Here is a 22,838-nt window from a genome sequence, read left to right as displayed (position 1 = left end):
TATGTTGAACTGAGTCTTTTAATTTCCGTGAGGAGAGTCAGTAATGACATCCAGCTAGACCGAGAAGCAATTTATGAACCTCCCAGGGCTTGACTCAGAGAAACTGCTCCCAGGCTCGTGTTTATGATGCCCATTAAATAGGACCCATGAATGAGATACTTTTCCAAAGCAAACTTCTCCCTTTAATTTCATTCTCCTCTTCCTAAAGCTTCTCTGATGTTGCCTGGCATCCTGCCAAACATTCATTCCTGTGCCTGTTCGTCACACACCAGCGAACTTAATGGTGTTTTTAAAGAGGTTAATTAAATACTGATTCTAAGGTTTGGTGCATACAATCTCTTGTCCAGAAGAAAGCAAATGTATGTGTTTATACCCTTAAAAATCTCTGTTGCTTTTTATTCCCCCTCCTTTGTTTCCAGATTTGTACCTCTGTGGATTTGTGTAAATTTCTCTCTAGGGCCAGGAATACCACCTTCAGTTCTATTTTAGAGCTCAGAATACCATCATGGCAAAGCAATATTTTTTCCAGTAAGTTAATAGGAAAATGGAAATTCCTAATAACAAGAAAGAGGAGGTTTTCATTTTTGAAACAGCTCTTTGCCTACATGCTAGATCCTGGACTGAATTACTCTTCCTGCCTAGCCAGTAAATCCAGCTTGATTGCATTTACTGAGATTGACTTTTGTAACTGAAGGTAGGATTTAACTACGACAACAGGAAAGCTTAAATATACAACCTTACATTTACATATCTCCTTCTGTCCCTAATGCTCTACATTTACAGCTCCTACATCCCTCTGAAAGTTCAGAAGGCCATGTAAATGTTCATTATTGTTATTACCCACTTCACATCCCCATTCCACATGCATTTTACAGTAGACAGTCCCCCATTCTGCAAGTTATATAAGCATACACTTAACATTAGGCTTGTTAAGTGCTTTTCTAAATAGAGATAACCATTAAATCTGTTTGATACTTTTACCTAAACTGTGTGCTTTAGTTTAGAAAGAAGTAAGGCCTTCACTGCACAGCTTTACTACTTTAGGTTGAAAGTTAATGCTAGAAATATATTTTACTGATCTTTCTGGGGATAGATGATGTAAAATTGATCAGTTTCATTTAAAAAAGAATATTAAAATAATGCTGCCTCCTTCACACACACACTCACTCTTTTAGTTTAAGACATAAAACACAGCAACTCTGGCAAACTCTCCTTGGTAAGGAAACTATGGTGGCCCCAACATCTGGAATAGACACAAATTTTTGCAGACTGTTACCTAATTCCCAGAGAAGCTGAGAATTGCCCTGGGATAAACAGAGGATTATTTGGTTCAGAAGCGATCACTTTCTTGGATCACTCCCCCTCAGCACTCAGCTTGGGGCCTCTGCTGTGAGCTACAGGATAGTAGGATGGATGAATCCAGCTTTGAATGCACCAACACTCAAAATCAGTAACTTCAAGCACTTTTAAAATGAAATTAAGAACAATTACCCCAAGCCTCAATTTCCTTCCACTAACATGGAGGTAACAATGTCTCTTACTTAAGAAATGTGACATGGAAATCAGCATTTCAGAATTTTGACTGGTTCCAGTTTTAAAATAAGAAGAAAAGTAGCTACCTTCATGTTGGTCTGAAAGGAGCAAAATTACACCTGTTTGTACAGTCTTCAGCAAATGTTTCCTGATTTTGAGCCAAGAACTCCAGCTTTTCACAACAGGTTTTTTGAGTGTGTTTGCAGAGGTAAGTGTGTATATCCACACACACACATTGAGAAAAACCTGCCAGAAGAAATAAACAACTTCCTTCATCTGGAAGCAAGAACAAACACAATGTCCAATTAAGGGTAAAGCCCTTTTTCTCTTTATTTCAATCATTGTTGTGTTTAAATTTTAATCATCTCTAACACTAGCTGTAACAGAGCCCCGGTTTTATCAAAGGTGTACAATTTTCATTTTGACACTTGTCAGCATCCCAGGTAGGGAGCAGACATGGCATTTCTTGGCAGTGAGTTCATTAACTGGAGGCTGTGCTTTTTCTGCCTTCCTCCAGCTCTCCTCCACTGTGTTTCTGGGCTCCAGGTACCAAAGTTGTTCCTTTATTCTGCACTCTTCCAAAGCTTCTCAAATTCAAATCTATTTGGTGATCACGTGCAGCCTGCATATGATTGAGTGGGTCAGGCTTTCAGCTGACCAAGAAAAGCTTGGGAGTCACATCTGCTGGGGACTTAACAAATAAGAATAACAAGGAAAGTCAGCGGCAAACAATATTAATAATTCACCTGTCCATCACTCCAACTAACAATTGGAGGAAGATCCTCTCTCCTCTTGATAGATAGGCAGGAGGAAGAGGCCTGTCTGAAATGATTAAAGGAGGCAGTATATAACAAGCCTTCCCCATGCTGAGAGTGCCAAGAAAGAGGCTGGTCACTGATATTTAAACACACATTATCCTTCCATCTTCCTGTCATTGTGTTCTGCAAGCTGTTCAGATTTGTCTGTGCCAGTAAGGAGGCTGTGAAAAGCAGCTGAGCAAACAAAGAGAAAAATCAGTCTGAGAACAGGATTTGGATTTCAAAATCTGTCTCTGAGTTCCACCCCTCCCCCCCCCCCCCCCCCCCCCGCTTTCTTCTTTTTCTTTCCCCTCCTCTTTTTCAGAGCCATTAACTTCCAAATATGCCAGCACCCAAGCGGGAGTGAAGCAATGCAGGTGCAGTAAGAAATGTTACGTCAGAGTGCAGGGATTTTTAACATGAGAAATAGAGCATAACCTCAAACTTTTCCAATGCCCCCTCAATGCAGTCAGAGTGTCTGTTTTAAGCACAGGTGGGATTAGTTATGTCTCATTATCTACCCTCAGTGTGACCAGCCTGTCAGCCCTGGACAGCTGAGCCATGCAAAATACTCATCCATTCCTGTTGCCCAGTGCTCAAGCACCACTGCCTCTGGCTGCCTGGTGATACAGCACATCCCAGATGCATAAATATAGTTCCCATGGGTTCCTGCTGGATGTTTCATCCTTCTCTGCAGAAGGAATGCTTGAAATGGTGGCCACTGAAGTGGTACAGGACACATGGACAAAAGGCAGCATCCCCAGGAGGCCCCTGCCCCAGCCCTGCCTATGGTCATGCTCTCAGCAGCCCTGCAGAAGGCTCATCCAGGGAGCCATTTTCCCTCTGAAAAGAAGGGGAACTGGGAATCCAGAAACAGAGGCCTCAGCTAAATGGGAGACACTTTAGAATTTATACCTATCTGGAATAATGCCTAGATTTTGTTTGCAGTGTGAGTGATCACAAAGGGCACTGAAAGCAACATGTAACATATTAGAAACAGATGAGCTTAGTCTTCTTCCACTCTGCCATCAACTGAGATCCACAGGAGGCAGAGGAGGTATTTATTCAGCTGTTCACTATAAAAGATTTCCTTCAAAGCTTTAGCATCAGAAAGGGTGGAGTTTATCCACCAGGTACATCTGGATGGCAAAGCAGACATGGTTGTTAATAAAATAGATCTGTATGACTCACCACAGCTCTCCCTGAGTTTGGATAGTCTTTTAACTTCTAACCTCATTATTTTTGACCGTCTACTGAAGGTCTTAAAAAGACCATCCTGCTTGTCCCCAGGATCAGCTGATGCAAGTAGGATAAAGAAAAGGCAGCAAAGAACTTATTACAGATACCTGGTAGGTACATTTTTTTAATCTGACCCTTTATATGTTTTTGAAAGTGTTAAACCGTAATCCTGGGCAGCTCACAGCATCTTTTATTTAATGTGCTCCAAAGCTCAGGCACACGTGATTTATGTCATATTTATTTAATCAGAGGTAGATCTGTAATCTTGTTTGTAGATGAAGATGCCTCTGAAAGAACAGAAATGCTAACAGTCTTTTTAAACCCCAAAAAGGCTCTGCTATAGGAAAGCAACTGCAGGCTTATAAACCCAACTTTAATCAAGAAAGTGCTCATGACTGCCTTCATTTAAAGGGAAATGTGTACTTAAAAATATTTCTAAGGTGAAATGAAAGTGAATGAGGCAAAGCTGAAGCTTCCTTCTAAGGCTTCTTTTCATGATCCCTTATTCAATATGTATATTTGGAGGGTCTTGACATTTGTCACACAGCTGCCAACCACATCAGCCCCTGTTTAGAAAGATTATTGATAAGATACCTCAGTAATAACAAATAGCAGCCAAAATTAGATCTGCAAAAATAAGATGATCTTTCGATTTCAGTCAGATGGAGCACATTGGTTTGGAAGATGGAACACATTGGTTTGGAAAAAAAAATCAATTCTTTCGGAAGCAGATTCAAAATTGTGGAGTTCAAGGAGCTACTTTGTTTAATGTGAATTTTCTGATCAGAGGAAAAGCAAATTCGTTCAGCTGCACCCAAAAATAAATCTAAGAAAAGAAGCAAAAGTTACCCATCCATATTGGATTACCATCAAAATGTGATTTCTATCACATAAAGATACATTAAAGCCTATTTTACTTTATTAACAGCCAGGTGTAATTCTCTTTAAAACCAGAGATTAAGGGGTATCTTATTAGTTGAGTTTTATGTTCAAACTATATTGTAACCATTAAGCTGTCTCTTTATATTACATTTTGAAGATTTAAATAAGACACACAAACATAATCTATGCTATTTAGTTCAACAGAGTAGCTTAATTTCTCCCCAAGCTTTTCCATCTGTGTTACAAATTATAACAAAAGACAATTAGAGAGTAAAAGGAGCAGCCCCATAGATGACACCATTACCTTCCAGTGACACTCACTGCCACTCCTCTGCACTGAGCACTTAACAGCATACATTAAATGCATAACACCACATAAAATTCTTTAAGTCCACGGCAAGTTAATGATTTATTTTTTAAAAGAAAAGATCATCATTCTGGTTATGTAACCAAAAAAACCCACCAACCAAACAAAAACAACTGTGAAATGAAACACCTATTAGTCACAGTTTTACTATTGGCTGGCCAGAAAACTACAGTACATAACATATTTTTTGAAGCTCTGAAGAATGGTTACAGACCACAGCTAACTACACATGTATGATAGTGGGAAGTGTATATCATGATGTCCTGCCACAAAGGAATAAATCTTTCCCACTGGAGCTAAGTATGTGTATTATAGGCTTTCTAAGGAAAATTCACAGAGATTGAATGTTTGTTGTACTGGGTAGAGGTGTTCACTTACTACATATTTTTCTGGAGTCCTCATGCCCCAGAGAGTAAGCATGAATGTCCATCAGCTGCTGGGGAAGGAGGGGCACTTCTGAGGCCAGGTTTTTCATGCATGCCAGTGAATGAGATGTTAATGCTTTTTGTCTATGTTTCTGAGTTCCGAGCTCTCCCTTCACTTTGTTACACAAGATCAAACCCAACATTTGTGCAGGGGTTAAAAGTTAAAAGAGAAACTAAAAAAAAAAAATCCATACCCCTCTGTGTCCCCCCCCCCCCCCCCCCCTTTTGTTTTTACTGCAAAGACAGTAATATTTTGGAAAACAAAAAAAGCTATATTTCTCCAGAACTGTACTTTAGGTGTGCATGTGTTTTGGGGAGGAAAGTGCAACAATTTCAAGACATCCTGCTTCAGTAGCTTAGCATAAATAGTTTGATTGTTCTATCAAAGAGCAATGCAGAGTCTATGTACAGATTTTGTCTTTTCTGATTTCAGCTTTAAGAGGGAAAGATTTCATCTAACAAAACAGATCACCTCAAACAAAACTTACTCAGCTTCCTAAAGCCAAAGAAGTCTAACCAATATATGCTAGTTATTCAAATAGATTTCTCAGTGTTTCATTTAATCAGCATGGATTGTTCAAACAGGTCTGGATTTATAACGAAGCCACAGAAATACAAATTATTTGCAAAATAAGCAAATGGATAAATTAAACTCCCTGGAGTGAAGTAAAATTGTTTATTACCATCCCTGTTAGCAAAAGTAGCCACCTGTACACTTAACAGAAGGTGATCTCTAGCTTCAGCAAGTCTGCCTCATAAGTGATTCCTGGATTAACGCAGTAGCACTGATTGGAAAACAAATACTAATTAAGAAGAACAAATGCAGTCTGTGGAAACTAACAACACCTGAAATCTGTCATTATGGATGTATTTGACTTCTCCTCAAGTGCAAAGGAGTTTTGTCCCATATATGTTTTAAATACATCCTGAAGTGTCCCAACTGTGTGTTCTCTTTTGAGAATGGATCTCACGAATTGCTTTGTTTGAATCATCAGAAGGGAAATTCCACATGTAAGGTCAGGTCCTAGATCTTTACAGGATCGGCTTCCAAGACAAACGGTGCATTAAAGCTTACAGAAGAGGGGAAACAAAACAATAAGGATGAGTGTTTTTTTCTGAAAATAAATGGAAAAGAGACTGACATAAACAGTAAAAGCAGCCTAGCTGCATTAACTCTTTTTAATCATCCACACCCCCACCATTCATTTCTTGCTCATTTTGACATTATGTTCCATATATTTCCCAAATAAAGAACACCAGAACAAGCATCCCTTTCCAAATCCTGCCCAGAATAATGCAGATAAAATATGACAACAGATTCCAGGTAGGCTTTTTAAAACATCTTATAGCAGAGAAAACTGGAGTGTCTCTGAAGTATACTTATCCCTTGAATCCATCACACTGCCTTCTGCAGAGAATACAACAATGCCACAGTCCTTCCCACAGTCCTGCAGGACAGATACAGCAGACATCACCAAGTAACTTTCCTCCACCTGTTAACACCATTCAAACAAAACAAATATATTCCTTTCTGCTGCAAAGACCATTGCAGTCCAAAGATAGAATTTGGCTTGAGATGAACATAGAACAATTCAATGTGTGTTTGCTGCCTTTGTAACATCAGTGGCTCAGTAACCTCTACCTTTTTTCCTCCTGTCATCAGTCCATCTCGGAGCTAATTACCTATTTGTATGAAAGGAGGAAACTTGGGAAACTCACAGAAAGGAAGAAATGCTGAGAGAAAGGTGATCTTGCAGACCAGCATGTTCACCTCCAAACTCTGATAGTGCTTTTGGACTGCATGAATTCAGTCTGGGGTTGTATATTATGAGAAACATGTCTTCACTGTAACCTCTTTCAGGTTCTACAAAATCAAGATGGTGCATTTGCTTCCTACCTTTTTGGCTCATATATACTGTCACCATCTTGGCCAAAGCATCAGATAAAGCTGCAGTATTAAGTACAGAAAGTTATCATATGGATTCCTATCAAAGAGCAGAAACTAGAAAGCAGCCTACAGCCTGCACTCCACACATACAGACAGTTTCTCCTGGACAACATACCAACACAGAATGGCTTGGGCTGTAATTTTAATAAATAGCCACAACCTTCCAGAAAATTACGTAGAATTTCAGAGTAAAAATTAAAATAAAAAAGAGTTCACTGCTACCACAGGTTATCAGCATGGTGATCATGTGAGATACCTCTCTGTAAGCAAGTCCAATGCCAATAAACACAACTCCATATTGTATATTCCAGTTATAGGATTTGAGACAACCAATGCAAGAGATATGTGCATCATGGAGATTTTTGCCTAAAACCTCGCAAGGTAATTCATACTGGTCTAGATGTGTACGTCTATGCCTGACTGTGAAGCAAGACTTACTGCTACCCCATGCTGTCAGAGACTTGGAGGCACACAGGGATAGTAGCTACTTTCTGTCATCACACATCCACATGCTCTGGATAAGACATGGACTGAGCAAAATCACAACAAAAAGAGGAACAAACAAATATAACCCAGCAACAGGTGTCCCAAACTTTTTAAATAGAAGAAATGAATGCCTGTCTGACAGAACAAGAATTGTAAACTCAAGGATAAAATGGGATTATGTTAATTCAAATCTATTTTATTACAGGAAAGCTCAGTGCTATCCTGAAAAGTTGTCAGGTTAAACATAGAAATATCACTTCAATCCCTTCTACTTAGTGTATTTTTCTCCCTCCTCTGTTTTACTAAATTTTTTCTGAAGTACTTTTCTACTTTGTTATTCATAAAAATGTTTGAATTATGTGAGTGAGACATTTTGGCAACTTTAGCACGTCAGTCTTGTAAACTCTTTCATTACCTTTGTGAAAAAGGTATTTAAAAATAAAAAATAAAAATTGTTTGCTTTTCAAAGCAGTAGTTCTTTAATTTATAGGATTATATGCATCAACTTTCTCCCTTTAAAAAAATCCAGTGTTTAGAGCTTGCTTGACCAGTAGAAAATAATAATTATCATTATTAATAGCTATTATAATAATATAAAAATAACTAAACAGTATCATTGGAAGGCTCATCCATTTTATACTGGATAGAGACAAGTTAAAAGAGTGACTGCATTGTCACATTTTAACAATCTTTAGGTCACTTTATGACAAAAGTACCTCCATCATCTGGAATATTTGTGATTTGCAATACCAGCATGTTGCAGCTTCAGCTCCAGAACTAATCCATATCCATGTCCCTTAGACAGCTTGTGACCAACATAACAAGTAACACGCTACTTACTGGGGAGCAGGTAGTTATTGAAACTGTGCCTGTGGAAGGGAACTCTTCTTCCATCCTGAAGTTCAGCCTCTGCCTTTTTGCAACCTAATCATGTTTATAAGGTTAAACACACGCTATGAAAGTTGGAAAACTCCTTGGGACCAGTTCTAGCACTAACCTATGTTAAACACAGACCCAACCAAATCAATTAGGTGCAACTGCTGTTCAGGATTTTCTGAGCTGACGGTTTTCAGGCCATTTTCTCTCTGTCTTCTGTCACAGGTGTTGTATATAAACCATTCAACCAGATATAGTGCTTTAGTTTTCAAATTACTTATTGATTCATACACAAGAAAAGAGATACAAGGAAAAGAAAGTTTAAAGATAAATAAATAAATCTGTTCCAGTCACAAAATGTCACAGATTCTTTTTTTTTTTACTGGATAATAGAGAAAGTGGTACTGTGACACTCCTTTGACTCTGACTTGAAAGATATTGGAGTGAGCTTCTACCTGACAATGCTGAAACTCAAGGTATTTCAGCTGACTCAGACAATTTTCAGAAAAGGCTTCTTCTCTTCCTTCCAGGCTCTTAAACTACACTGAAAACATTCTGGTCAAAGCAAGCTTTTCTCAGATTTGAGATCTTTGCATTTGTTCAGTAGGAACACCTACAGACAAAACGGAGATTGGATGTTGAGGCTAGATGCCAGAGAAGGAGCTGTGCGGAAGATTGCTACAGAAAGCAGGGAGGGTGCTTCATCTGGCACAGAGCTCACTGGAGTCGCACAGAGAGGGATCTGGGCACAAAGCTGTCTGCCATTGTTTCCCCTCACTGTCCTGTTCCCTTCAGACACCCACCACACCCCACTGTACTCAAGTTATCAAAAAAAAAACTTTAGATTTTCCTTTTTTATTAAATATCATTGCTTCTAGTGAAGAGAAATAGCTCTGCAAGCCTTAAGCATTGGTCAATTCAAAACAAAGGTAAATAATCTCATTTTTTAAAGCTTAAAATAATTATATATAAATAAAAAAAATAAGAGCATTCATCATCCTTGCTCTGACTGTATAAAGTTTCTGTAGGTGAGTCCATACATTTAAAAAAGAGGAACCTAGTTCTTTATTACTTTTAGAGTTTTTATTCTTTACTATTCCCCACTATTGAAAATGCTATCTTGAGACCAAAACACTCAGAGAACATTTTCTTCCCATTTCTGCCCCTCAAGTAAAAGCACTTGAAATTTATTTCTAGCTAAGTTTTGCTAAAGAAAATAGTTCATAATTATCTACAAGATAATAAAAATATCTACTGCTAATAAATTTTGACTAGCTCTATATAACAAAGTCATTGATAATTAATTAGCAATAAATGTTCCCTGTGTTTTTATAAGAAAGTATAAGTGAGATGTAAATAAGGTGACTCATGATGTTTGTTATAAAATCCTTCATACCATGGGAGATGAATTGGAAAATTAAGACTGAAACGGACTCTTCTGATTTCTTGCCGCCAGCTAGATTAAATGTGCTTTGAAATTCAGTGATGAGAGATATCTACCCTCAGTAGCGATATCTACCCTTGAATGAAGCAGGTCTTTCAGGTCTGATGTTGCTCCTCTGCAACAGAAGGAACTGTAAGCTAAAAATACAGCCTTATAACAGGTTACCCAGGACCACGTTAGATGGCATTTCAATATCTCCAAGTAGGGAGATATTCCAGCACCTAAATAGTTCATGCAAAACCAGGAACAGTAGAAGTGCTTCTCCTATGACACCATGAGCAGAGTACTAGAGTGTGCTCATCCTGATTTCCACTGTTCCCATGTTTTACTTCACATGAGAAAAGGGAAGGCTATAGCCCAGAGAGCAGTGGTGTCCATTTTTTGCTAAATTACATAGAGGACAAAGCAGATTTTTCTTCAGAGACTAATACCACATGAAGGCGATTTTCCATTTTAATTCATAGCTGCTCCATCCTCTTTGAAACAGTCAGGTTGCTCAGCACAGCTAAAGACCTCAAGTAGCATGGCAGCTGACACAACCTCCAAAGTCCTTCAGACATGCAAGACAAATCTTAGAAGACTGTCTAAAGAAGCTAATTTAAAAATGACGACAAAGACAAAATTAACTCTTGTTTAAGTGGACTCAAAATTTACTGTTCAGACTGAGTAAGCTGTCAACAAAGTTTAATCTGGAGGTAAGCAAGCAGCAATACTGCGCTTCAGTGTTCATTTCCCATTAAACTAAAAGCATCAATTTAATGATCAGAGGGAATAGCTCTACTGGTATCTGTTAAGGAGTCACTAATCTCTGAGTTTTGGAGGATTTCTATTGCAATGCCTTCCTAAATTTAGATTATCATTGCTGTTCATGTTAAACTGTCAGATGGCAAGCAACATGGAAATGAACTTCTGATCAGCATATATTAAGTTTGTATCTCTGAGATATATTAATGAACAATTAACTGTATAGTTACTGTCATGCAAAATACCATGGCAGCATGATCCCAAAGACTAGATGGGTCCATGAAACAACATAGCATTTCTCTGTGTTGGGCTGTCCTGATATTGGTACCCAAGTGTCCAGGGACCTAAACACAGTGTGGTAGACAAACCTCACAATTTTGCCTCACCCAGCACTTTGCTGTCACATTTCTGCTGAGTTGGTCAACCAAATGATTGTTCTTGCTTTGAAATAATCTATTTGGTCCCAAGAAGACAGAAGGAAAACAACCCTGGGTAAAGGCTCTTCTGATCAACTTTTGGTGGCTTTGGGAGGACATCTACTATGTAGAACATTTGAAAAAACAAACTCACTCTCACTCACTGTTAAAGAATTTTAGGAGCAAACCATTAATTCTCGTTTGTCTACCTGCTGATCAACAGCTACCAAATGCCACTCGGGATTAAATTAATTTTAATGTCTATCCTTAAATTCCCCCAAAGCACTGAGTATTAGCAGAGGGAGGAGAGAGCTGTGGAGGGGAAAAGATTAGGTTATCTCATAAAACAACTCTCAGTTTAAGCATGGTCAGAAAATAAGAATCTGTTGTACTGAATACCATAACCTAGCCTCTTTCAAAGATTCAGATATATAGCTATTGAAAGCTCTGTCTAAATTCTAAATGTGTAATCCCTGCAGCCCAAGTGCTCTTAAACACATCTTTGATTAGCTGAAAATGCAATTATTTTTATAATAATACTTTGCAGACAGCTTGTAAGAATATCAACGACCTTTTTTTCCTCCCTCCCCTCCCTATTTTAAATTCAGTTTCTGTTAGAACAGCAGAAGATTTACTGGAGAAATAAGTGCTTCACTTGCATTTAAACCATGTAAAAGACAGATTGGCTGTGGTTTTAGACACTTACATCAAAGTAATTACAGCACTATATAAAGCGTTTGATTCATTAATAGTATATAAAAATTGTTTCAGAGCCTCTTAAGTAAAAGAAGATGAAAAGAATGGGAAGCTCCAAACTAAACCTTATGACTTGCCTTCTTTGTTGAAGAAACTCCTCCTCCTCCAAACAGCTTTTTATCTACTCAACAGAGACCCCTGATAAAGGACAGCATGAGATGCCTAATAGAAAAATAGATAGAAGGCTGGTCTGGGACTCAGGAGGTTTATGCAGCGTATGGCTTGCAACAGCATTCCAGTGTGCCATGAAGCAGTTATTCTATGTATTCATGCAATTAATCTTATATTCAACATAACAATGGTAGAATTTCCTTTCTGCCTGGTCCTTTCAAATTGTAGCCTGTTTGGGGATGTCAGCATCTCATTCTGAGCATTTATCCAGTGCTGATAGCAGGAAGATAGTAGCCTTGCTCAGCTATCAACATAATAGGATTCTGCTATTTGAAGGCAAATAACGGTACCAAAAAAAAAACACAACAAACAAAACATACTTCAAAATAGCCATAGCATAAACAGGACAAAGATAGCAAAGGAGATGGATATCAAAGAAAATATTCAGATAATTAAATCTGTACCCAAAAATAACTTGTGTTTGTGAAGAGATTCTCAGGTGTTCAGACACAACAGCGTATTTTAAACTAGACTGGGTAATGTAGCTGGAAACATTGTGGAAGCATCTGCAGCTGTGGGATTGATGTTAGTTAATGCCTGGATGAACATGTCTGTCTGAGATGGTTACAAAGACCACATGCTTACTCTGGAAATTTAGGCACAGGTTATTTCTAAAATTAAAAATAAATTCCTGAGAACAAAGTTGAAGTAAAAAGAAGTGAGCTCTCTATTCCCTTACTTATAACCTTCACCCTATGCCTTGGCAATAAGGAAAGCAAAAGAAAGTTCCAGGAACCAGACTTAAGGCATGCCTTGAATGCTTTATTTTGTCTACTTTACACATTAATTTCCCAAGTGTTTCGTGACTCTTATTTGGTTAACACATTAGGGCATCTAATTCTTATTTGCTACACAAATCGCTCATTTGCAATCAAATTTTCATCAGTATTTGCTATCTTATTATCGTGGTTAACACCACTTTGCACTTCAATATTAACTAGAGAGACATTCTGAAAAGCAACTAAAAGTTAGAAGTTGAGAACACATAAATAAATAAAACAAATAAAATCTCTGTAACGTCATTGGGTCATTCCAGTTATTGAATCCCAACATCCCAAAGGATTAGCAAGCGACCATCTCAGGCTTACAGTTCCACTGCTTCCATTTCTGCAAAGCTAATTAAACTTCAGTAGGAGAAAGCTGGAACTACATCAGCTGGACTAAATACCATTTTCTACTCAAGCTCAAAGCCATATTCATCCCACACAGAATGGCATGGAGTCCATCCATGCTCCTGAGACACCAACAGAATAGCAGCTTCTGGTTTAGTACTGTTCCAGCCCATTGACTCTATACGTTTTTTCTTTCAGAGAGAGCAGAGAGAGAGAGAGGGAAACCCCAGTGATACAGGAAAGTGAGAAAGGCTAAGATATGGCCACAAGATAAACAGATTTTCTGGAACTTTTGTCTATGACCAAAAGCGAGATACAAGACACACAGATAAAGTGTTTATAGCATGCCTATCAATTACCTAGGATTCTCACCTGCATCTACAGACCTGGACACTTTGAGACCTCATGTAGTGGTGGAAGCCTCAGTACCTCCACTCTTCTCTACACACTGCCTTGCAGTGCTAGCAGACACAACTAAGACAGACCCTCACAATCCAGAATTTTGCATATGTATCCTAGAATTGGCTGACTGTGATCACATGAAACTGTTTTTGTCCTTCCTTTTCCCATTCATCGTTTCATGGCAGAGTACCTGGGGCCAGATGCTCCACAACTCAGGCGTATTTATGTGCTGCAACACCACAAGACTGTAACTGTGGTCCTTTCCAGAGGTCAACATTTACCTGAGTATGAGTCAGTGTATCTCACAACATCAGGGTAGAAATTCTCAGAGGCCTGAAGGCTTAAGTTTGCGTGTATGAATCTCAGCTGATACCAAGACTTTTGGGTCTTTTCTTTGCAAACAATCTTGTGAAAAGCAGTACTTCTACTGTTTGTTTATGAAAGAATTCTAAGAGAGCAGAGCTCTCTTTTATTAACAGTACCACCTGAAATAATTCATGAATCAATGGTATAACTGTACTCTTTACTGCTTTCTTTTCTACTGTAAGGCAGCTTCTCTTTCCTCCATTCCCACAGCAGAGCCTCGTCTTGTGATTTTCCTTACATTTCCCTGAATATTCCCAGATAATGGTGCCATCCTTTTGGTTAGATTTACTACTGCTTTGACATCTGAGTAACTTATTCCTTCTAGTGCTATTTCTGTGATGCATGAAGATTTCACCTTCCCTCCCACTCACTGCGAATACCTGACTGCAAGCCTAAGGAGAATATACTGTAGTAGGCATGCAGTGGAGAATCAGCTGGGTAAGAATGAAAAAGTCAGTTATATATGGAAACAGTAAAGCTATTGAACCACAGATGAGTTTGTATAACCTACCTTTTCAAAAGTCTCCGCCAAAAATTAGTTTGTGATCTCTGTGAACACAGAGTAACTAATTCTGGATTTACTAGTAATATGGGCTGGCAGACTTAAAGCCATGTAAAGAATCAATGTCTCTGATAGGCAAATGACAAGCAAGTGAAGAACCAGCCTAATCAAATTTGGCTTTTAATTTTATCCCTCAGGCTTATCTTGGATAATTCAAAATTATACAGATGGGATTCCTACCCAAAGAAATGCAATTCTGAGACCTGAAATAGCAGCTGTTGGAAAGAAAAGATTTGAGAAGGGTGTGATTCTACATACATTGAATTGAAAGTTTCCTGCAGCTATTAAATTTACAGCCAAGAGTTACTGAAAAATATGGCAGTCAGTGGAAAGATTTGCAGTAAATTATCTGTATTTTGAATTAGAGACTTCTAGATACTTAATAGTAATTGCGAAAATGTTATCTCTTGGTAAAGCGCCCATTAATCTTGTTCTTTCCCACTTAAAGAAGAATCATTCCCTGGTTATTATTCAACTCTGCATTTCAGCAATTTTCAATCCTGTTTTCCCTGCTACCCTCAATTTTTGCTGACACCAGGAGATAGATCAGTTATCAGCTGGTTGTTCTCTGGTAGCTTTCGCTGGCATTGTGATAGCTCCTACAACCTGGGACTGAAGCACTGGGGCTGCTAAAACGTTTTTGGAACCCACTACATTATTAGACTTTTACAGTGTTTGAAGTGGTTGGAAGGGGTCAAAGCAATCCAGAGCCTGACTCTGGGGGTAACATGGCTTTTCCCCATGCTAACCAGCTCTGAAAGGCTACCCCAGTGCTCCCAGCTGCATGGGCACATGCTTGCTGAAGCCCTCACCCTGGAAGCATGTGGGTAGGCAGGAGGAATGAGAGCTGCAGCAGAGCTGGAGGCAGCTGGAAAAGAGCCCTCCTTCTGACTGTTAATTTGTCTTCCTTCCCTGCTCAAAGAGTGGGTGCTGTGTGTGCTGATAACCCTATATACTTACTAATTAGTGCCCCATTCACCTTGAACTACTGAGCTCACAGCTGCCAGCTGCAGCTTGTGATATCTTGAGTATGTGTTTGACGAACTCAAGAGACATTCTCATCCGTTAAATATAGAAAAAAAATGAACAGCTTCCCAGGACAGGCAATGCAGCACAGAATCGTATGCTTGTCAAGGCCACATCTGAACCCCTGACTTCAAACTAATAGCACTGCAAAGTTAGTGAAACTGCAACACCAGCTGGCTCAGTCCCAGGCTAATTTCTCAGACAAATATCCAAGTGACAGAAATTAGCTGCTGTTGGGCATTAACTGCTATTTTCACCGATTTGATAGCCAAGAGCATGCCATAAACACTGTGTCAAAAGTCCTCCAGTTAGACTTTGGTAGAGTGAATGTCTTTGTTTCCATATTTATGATGTATCTACTGTAGATGCTTTGGATAACAGCAGGTTTCTTCAACACTCAGAGGAACTGAAGAATAATCCTAATACTTTCAAGGAATTACCGGAAGGGAATTACCGCTACGCATTTACACCAAATTTTAGAAGATCAAACTAAATATACATTTTTCCAGTTGTTTATTCAGTATTTAACCATTACATATTTATTAACAGGTATCATCACCATTTCCTCTGAAGAGCTGGTAGAGTCACACGGTTTTCTGACTTCTGGAGGAAAAGAAATTGGAAGCAAGCAGAAGACGCTGTGCCAATGTACTACTGAAAATATGAGTTTAAACTCATTCTCTGCGATTACAGATAATGGTAAATAGGTAGCATATTTAGTCAAATCACTGCTTTACAAAAAAAAAAGTATTATTGGAAAGATTTGCAAGGGAATAATTAGGTATCCTGATTGTTAACCTTAATGCATACCCATGTTTTCAAGGTAGCATGCAAAGGAACAACAATTTTGATATCTTCTTTTTCCATATCATCCTTTGTCTCTAGCTGTGGATTCAGCTTTTTTCTTTCAAACTTCTGGCTTCATTGAAATAGGCCAACCTCTCTCTGAAACATGAGTTCTTTCCTCTTCCACATAAAAAAGCACTAGGATTCTTTTGCATGTCATACATTCAGGAGTATTACTGCATGATAATTAGCTAATGTTACGAACAGTCATTTTGGAGACTTAGAAGTATGGGGGAAAGTTTCCTTCAAGAAAAAGTAAATTTCTTAGGTTATAGTAAGAAGCAAACGAAAAAAAAAAAAAACAGAAAAAGAGGTTATGGCTTGTTACGTAATTAAACTAACTGACTCAGAAGTGATGGTACAGAGAGGAGAAAAAAAAAAAGGAAGAAGAGTGCTACATTTCCACACTTATCCCCTGCCCCCATCCTGGGATAGTTAGACAAGGAAGTGTACACTAACAGATTCTTTTAAATTATTAAAAGTGTAAAAAGTACAGAATCAAAGTAATATGGATTAATAGAGAAATTGTAATCAATTTTTTATTACAGTTACTAATGAAATATTTACCAGACTCATTTTCTTACATACTCTACAGTAATTAAAATGATGCAACCCATACATTAACACCTAGGTTAATATGTCTCTTCTTATATCTGTGTTTGTATAAAAATCAGCTATGTAAACTCATATGCTATTAGAATCTTCCCATTTGTGGCCTATGCTTCATTTTTGTTTCCATGACCTCTTATTTCCACTTTTGGCTCATCTTAGAGCTCTGAGAGGATTGATCCAAACTCTGTCAAAATGAATACATAGCACAGACACTGAAAAGTATGGAGAGGAAAAAAAATAAAAAAAAAGAAAATCGATGCAGAGACTTTCATTAGCTTCATGGTGTTTTGGACTGAATTCATCACTCTTTAATGACAGCTATGAAGAATTGTCAGTCAGTAAAAGTTTCTTAAATACAGTGTGGATTATCTTAGCATGGAGAAGAAGAACTGCTAAAGGTTGGCAAAAATGGGATACTAGAAAACACCACATTAGAAGTGATATCTTGAAAGATGTGAGTGAACTCCCAGACTTCATAGTTAGTGAGGTGCCACTCGTGCACTGACAGTGACCAGCAAGATAAGGGGGTAAAGGCAAGAATATCTGCTGTGATAGAAAATCATCTTCTGTCATGCAGGGTTAGTTTAAGACGTATAAGTGACAAACGAACCTTTTTAATCACACCATAATCAGGTGTGATTCACCAATCACACCAATAATGCAGGTCGCATATTTTAAACAGTTAAAAAAATATTTTAGAGAAATTAGCTAAACAAAGATAACTCGAGCACGTGTGTTGTTCTGCTTGTGTAAGATGTTCCCATGAGTGCAATAAAACTAGGCTTGGACTGAGTAAAAATACCCACAGCTAATCATTCGGAGACATCTCCAGACACGATTTAGGATGTTTTCTTACTATAAAGAGACCATCACATACTTTCAGTCAAACACCAGAGAATTTTCCAGAGTTCGAGGAACTGTTTGTCATAAAGCGAAACTACAAACTCCTCTTTTTCAGGGGCATAAAGTTTGAGTTCCTGCTTCTGCAAGACCACAGTCTGTCAGCCTTCACACCTTGATCAGCAGCTTGACAAGATCTGAGTTGGAACAATTTGGGAATAAGAGAAAACTGAAAACATTTATTTAAAAATAAATAAATAAATAAAGTGTAACTTTACAGAGTATTTCTGCCTCTCAGAGGACTGTATTTATGTCATGGAAGTCATTTTTTGTGCCCACCAGCAATCATTTGCATGAAGACACATCAGTCAGGGAAGCAGAATCCAACCTCTGACTCTCAGAAGGGTGTCATCCTTACTGCTGCTTTTAACTCCTGCAGTTGTACCTCATGGTACTGGTCTGTACCAGTCACGGCTGCCTTTCAGTCTCTTTCTCTCTTTCCAGATTTCTGTCTGCATGCCCGCATAACACACACCTCATACATACAGTACACAGTGCCTAGCACCATAAAATTATACAGTAATAGTGCTAGAGCACCTCCTTCAGAGAACATTACCACAAGGGAAAAACTATCTCCTACACTACACCTCCAAACAGATTATTAATACATTCTTCTCAGCAGAATTTAAGAACCCTTAGGTAAAAGGAAATATCTGCCTGTAAAGCTGATAACAGACTCTAGATCAGACAGCACTCAATCTGCTTTTTTGACCTCATTAGAAAATGCAACCTACCCTAGCACCAAAACCCCTTCCTTACTGCTCCTTCTCTTTCCATCCCTCCTTCTCTCCCCCATTCCTTATTTGCAAAAAGAACTCTCCCTACTGCCATTAAACACTTTCATTGACAAATTCTTGTTCTTTTAGCTTAGCAAACATGCAGGCTGCAAGGCAGATCTCTATATAATTTTTCAGTTCATTCCACTCAAGAACACTCAAGAAGGGCAAAAGCAGAGCTTGGTTAAATCAAGCAGGAAGCAATATTGAGCGCGCTGCCTCTTCTTGCTCCTTCTCTCTGCTAATCATTCACCAGTGCTGATGTAAGAGTCTTCTGCTTCACAGCTGGGGGGGGAGCTTCCTGCCTTAGTCTTGTGTTGTTTTTCTTGTTATTTCCCTCTTTGTGTTATCTCACCTTGAGATCAATGAACTTACCAGTGTTGTATGCCACAAGGACAAAACAACACACTGTATTTAGCCTCCATAATGTCAATATTACCGTTAACATAGATAAAAAGCTTTCTCTCTCTCACGAACACACACCCTACCCAGGTGACATGTTTGCTAAGAACATTTCCTAGATCTCAAAGTTGGTCTTCATGAAAGTAATTAGAGCTCTTCTTTAGCATAAGTCATTCCTGGACATATGTCACACGTAGAAAATAAATTTGAGGAGTGTTAATTAAGAAACAGATAGAAATGAAAGGAGAGCCAACTTGATTTTCCTGCTTTTAAGTGAAAACACATTTCACACAGAAATAGTCTGTGCAAAATACACTCCTCAGAGTCTGTTTTGCTGTAAGTCTGTACTAAGTAATGAAGCTAGGGGGACATTCTCAACATTGCACTAACACACTTGGATAGAAGTTGTTCTTACAGCAAGATGTAGGACCAGAAATCATTACACTAAGATCCCCTAACTCCCCTCCCAGTAGGGAGCAACAACAAAAGTGATGCACACAAAAGAGCAATGACAAGAAGCTACCTGGGCTATGAAACGCTATGCTTGGTCTACCCGTAGCAGACAGATAGAGCATTTGTTCACACAGGCTGGTCTGTGCCCATGCCCTTCCCCTACCCTCTACAGCACCAGCCCACCCACACCAAGCCCTGCTCACCTCCCAGGTGCCTTTAGGTAAGAGAAACTTGGTGAGTTCGTAGCATTAACTCCCATCACGGCTGGCTTGGGCCTTGCAGAGCTAGCAGCTCTGCAGACAGCAGAATTTGGGTCTCTTTGAACACCCTCAGGACTGCCTGTGTAACAAGATGTTAAAGTGGTAGCAGAAACCTGCTTTAAAGGCTGCAATGAGTTTGCTATAACCACATGACTCCAGGTGCTGTGGCTTTGCTAAGGAGCACCAAGCACCACTTGTGATAAAACCACACATGAAAGCAATAAGACATCAACTGGACTCTTTGAAGCTCTTTTGTTTTGAAGTCTTTTTCATAACAGTGATCTTAAATTTATATGTATGATAATTTTATATTCAAAGATATATATTTTAATTAAAAGAATGAAAATGAAATGACTTAAGGCTTTTGAGATACAAGAATATGAGATGATTAAATCAAATCTTAAGTTTTGGCTCTGGCCTGACGTTTGTTTGTTTTTTAAATAACAAAAGCAGGGAATCAGGGAATGTATTCATTTTTATTATTTCTAGCATACGTGTATCTTAAATACAAAAAGAGGAATAAATAAAGTTTTCCAATGATCACTAAACGGCATAAAAGTTATTAGTAGCTGCCTGTGTTTAGCTATTGAGTAAAATGAAGAGACAGCTCTGTCTGTATATTAAGACATACTCGCCAAAGCTGTATTTGAGCCCAATTTTTCTTGCGGCTTCAATTCTTTTCCCACTAGGTGGCGCTCTGGAAATATTTGTAAATTTTGGATTCCTTTCTGTTGCCTTTTAAAAAGCCAACAAATTAGCGATTTCCCTCAAACCTTCTATTGTTTACAGCCTACTGAAAAAGGCAAGTAAATTACACAGAGCAGTACTGAAAATTAGCATTGTTAAATGTGTCACATATATCACTAATAAAGTTTCATTATTTATACTGTCAACTTGAAAAGCACTTATTTCCTAATCAATCAACTCACAACTAAATAAACAGTCATATAGCCATATAACATGAAAGCACAGCACTTCCAAATCAGATCTTCCTGAGAATAAGTGTATGCTGTCTGCTATTAGGAGGAGAGGAATAAAAAAGTATGCTCCTCCATTTACTCATTTCCCCGCCATCTCTCCAAATGCCTACTTTTGTTTAAGAAAAAGCACATGTGTGTATTTTAAGATAGTTGCTCTTTTCTGTTTTATTTTTTTAATTACTTTTTTTTTTTTTGGGGGGGGGGGGTGGGACGTATTTCCTTGTTTGATTTTGTTTGGTTTTGTTTTTACCCCAAAGGTGAAACACAAGTTAGGACAGTCACAGTCACATAATATTAGTTTCCAAAACTGAGAGATGCTCTTAAAATTAACTGATCTCTATTTGGGAATAGGGAATGCAGAAGAGAAAAAGAGATTTAAACAGTCACTTGAAGGGCTTTGTACCATCTAAATCCAGCTGCAGTCTCACAGACATCCTTTTTGATGTTCACTAAAGCTGGAGATGAGTTCTAGTAAACAGATGTCCTTGTCAGGGAAAATAAACAAACAACAGCAACAACAACACAACTATCAAATCTGGTACTATCTGGTAGCTGGAAATGAACTGCAAACAGTTCTGTGTTTTCTGGGTTGCTGCAGGGCTGGGCTGATATGGCACTGGATCCTGGAGTGGAGACCTGCTGCTAAATAAAAGGAAAGTAGCACATCTCCTTGGCCATGAAGGACCTGGACATCGGGGCAACTGGTGTGTGCAGGAGGACCAGCTGCTGCTCTTTCTCAGTCAAAAGTCAACCTGTCATCTGAAGCCTAATTTGAGTTTTGTCTTGTAAGAGTTATGAATGAATTGTATTGAGAAGGAAAGGCATAGTGCTATTGCCTCTCATATTCTCTGCCTTCCCTCTACCCCCAGAAGATTTTGCAGGTATTTCTTACATTTAAGAAATAATATAGAATGAATAATATACAATTATAATATTTATTCTTATATTTGATATAAACTTAGATACAGGTTGTATGTTAGCCACAGTTGCCAACTAGGGACTGTTTTACTTCTTCCTGCACATTTGTGATAATTCCCAGGTGACTATCAGAGAGTTTGTAAACCAGGTTTTGCACAGAGGCCTGTAAGTAGCAGCAGAATCATAGACTCAGAATCGTTAAGGTTGGAAAAGACCTCCAAGATCATTTGGCCCAACCATCCCCCTGCCACCAATATTACCCACTAAACCATGTTCCTAAGCACCACGTCCAACCTTTCTTTAAACACCCCCAGGGACGGTGACTCCACCACCTTCCTGGGCAACCCATTCCAATGCCTGACTGCTCTTTCTGAAGTCAGCTAGCTGACACAGGCAAGGCTTGTGTGCTTGTGAGAGGAAGTCACCCTACAGAATCAGCCCCTGCCTCTGTTACCAGGACCCCATGCATCTTCTTAGAATTCACTTTCTGGCAGCGAACCACGGAAACCCTCCCTGGAGGAGGAGGAAGCCTCAATCACTGACCCATCTTCTTACCTGCAAGGCAGGGTCAAAATTTCCCAACCAACTAGGTCAAATTTGGCTCAAATTCATGTTCAACTTGGAGACAGAAAGTGCAGGATAAGTCTTGATGATCCAACTATATTCAGAAGTGCATGAAGATACAGACCTTGCAATCTCCTGCAGATCAGGAGTTAAGGGTAATGAAACTCAGGAAGCTTTACCTGGGAAACAAGATGAGCTGGCTGGCTCACAGTCCTGGATCAAGTCACTGGCAACACAAGGAGTCGTACATTTCTCCTTTGCAATTGTCTACATTGTTATGATAGAAAATCTTCACCTTTGTGTAGACAGTGTTAATTCTTTTTCACAGCACGTACTCTTTTAAGTGTGATTTCTACGTTTCTAACAGAAACAGGACACAAAGGGAAACATACATATTCCAGTGCCTGGGATTTTTTTCATTATGCATTTTGCTAACTATTAAAGAGCACACTGTTCAAGTTTATTATCTCAAGTGCTTAGAAAAAGACAAGTTGGGATAGATTTCCTGGTGAAAAGCTCTTCCCTGCCTCTACTTTTAGTGATGATCTTCTTGGATCTATAGATAATGACTGGCT

General features: G+C 38.7%; 2 long non-coding RNA genes across 3 annotated transcripts in view; one reads left to right on the top strand and one right to left on the bottom strand.

The window, feature by feature from the left end:
- The window catches only part of LOC308197199, a 33,742-nt gene extending 14,018 nt beyond the window's left edge, over positions 1-19,724 (top strand). For both annotated transcript variants that reach the window (XR_013952668.1, XR_013952669.1), the window contains 2 exons: positions 16,102-16,251; positions 17,969-19,724. This is a non-coding gene — a long non-coding RNA (uncharacterized lncRNA). The remainder of the gene's footprint in view (positions 1-16,101; positions 16,252-17,968) is intronic.
- LOC308197197 lies at positions 5,768-19,916 on the bottom strand. Its single transcript, XR_013952666.1, has 3 exons — positions 19,745-19,916; positions 17,817-17,865; positions 5,768-6,313 (listed from the first exon to the last, which is right to left on the bottom strand). It is a non-coding gene; the product is annotated as an uncharacterized lncRNA (long non-coding RNA).
- Positions 19,917-22,838: the final 2,922 nt, after the last annotated feature.

Source organism: Anser brachyrhynchus (assembly GCF_964034855.1).
Source record: "Anser brachyrhynchus genome assembly, chromosome: 6".
Lineage (NCBI taxonomy): Eukaryota > Metazoa > Chordata > Aves > Anseriformes > Anatidae > Anser > Anser brachyrhynchus.
The sequence above is the reverse complement of the archived record's forward strand: the minus strand, read 5'-3'. Positions and strand labels throughout refer to the sequence as shown.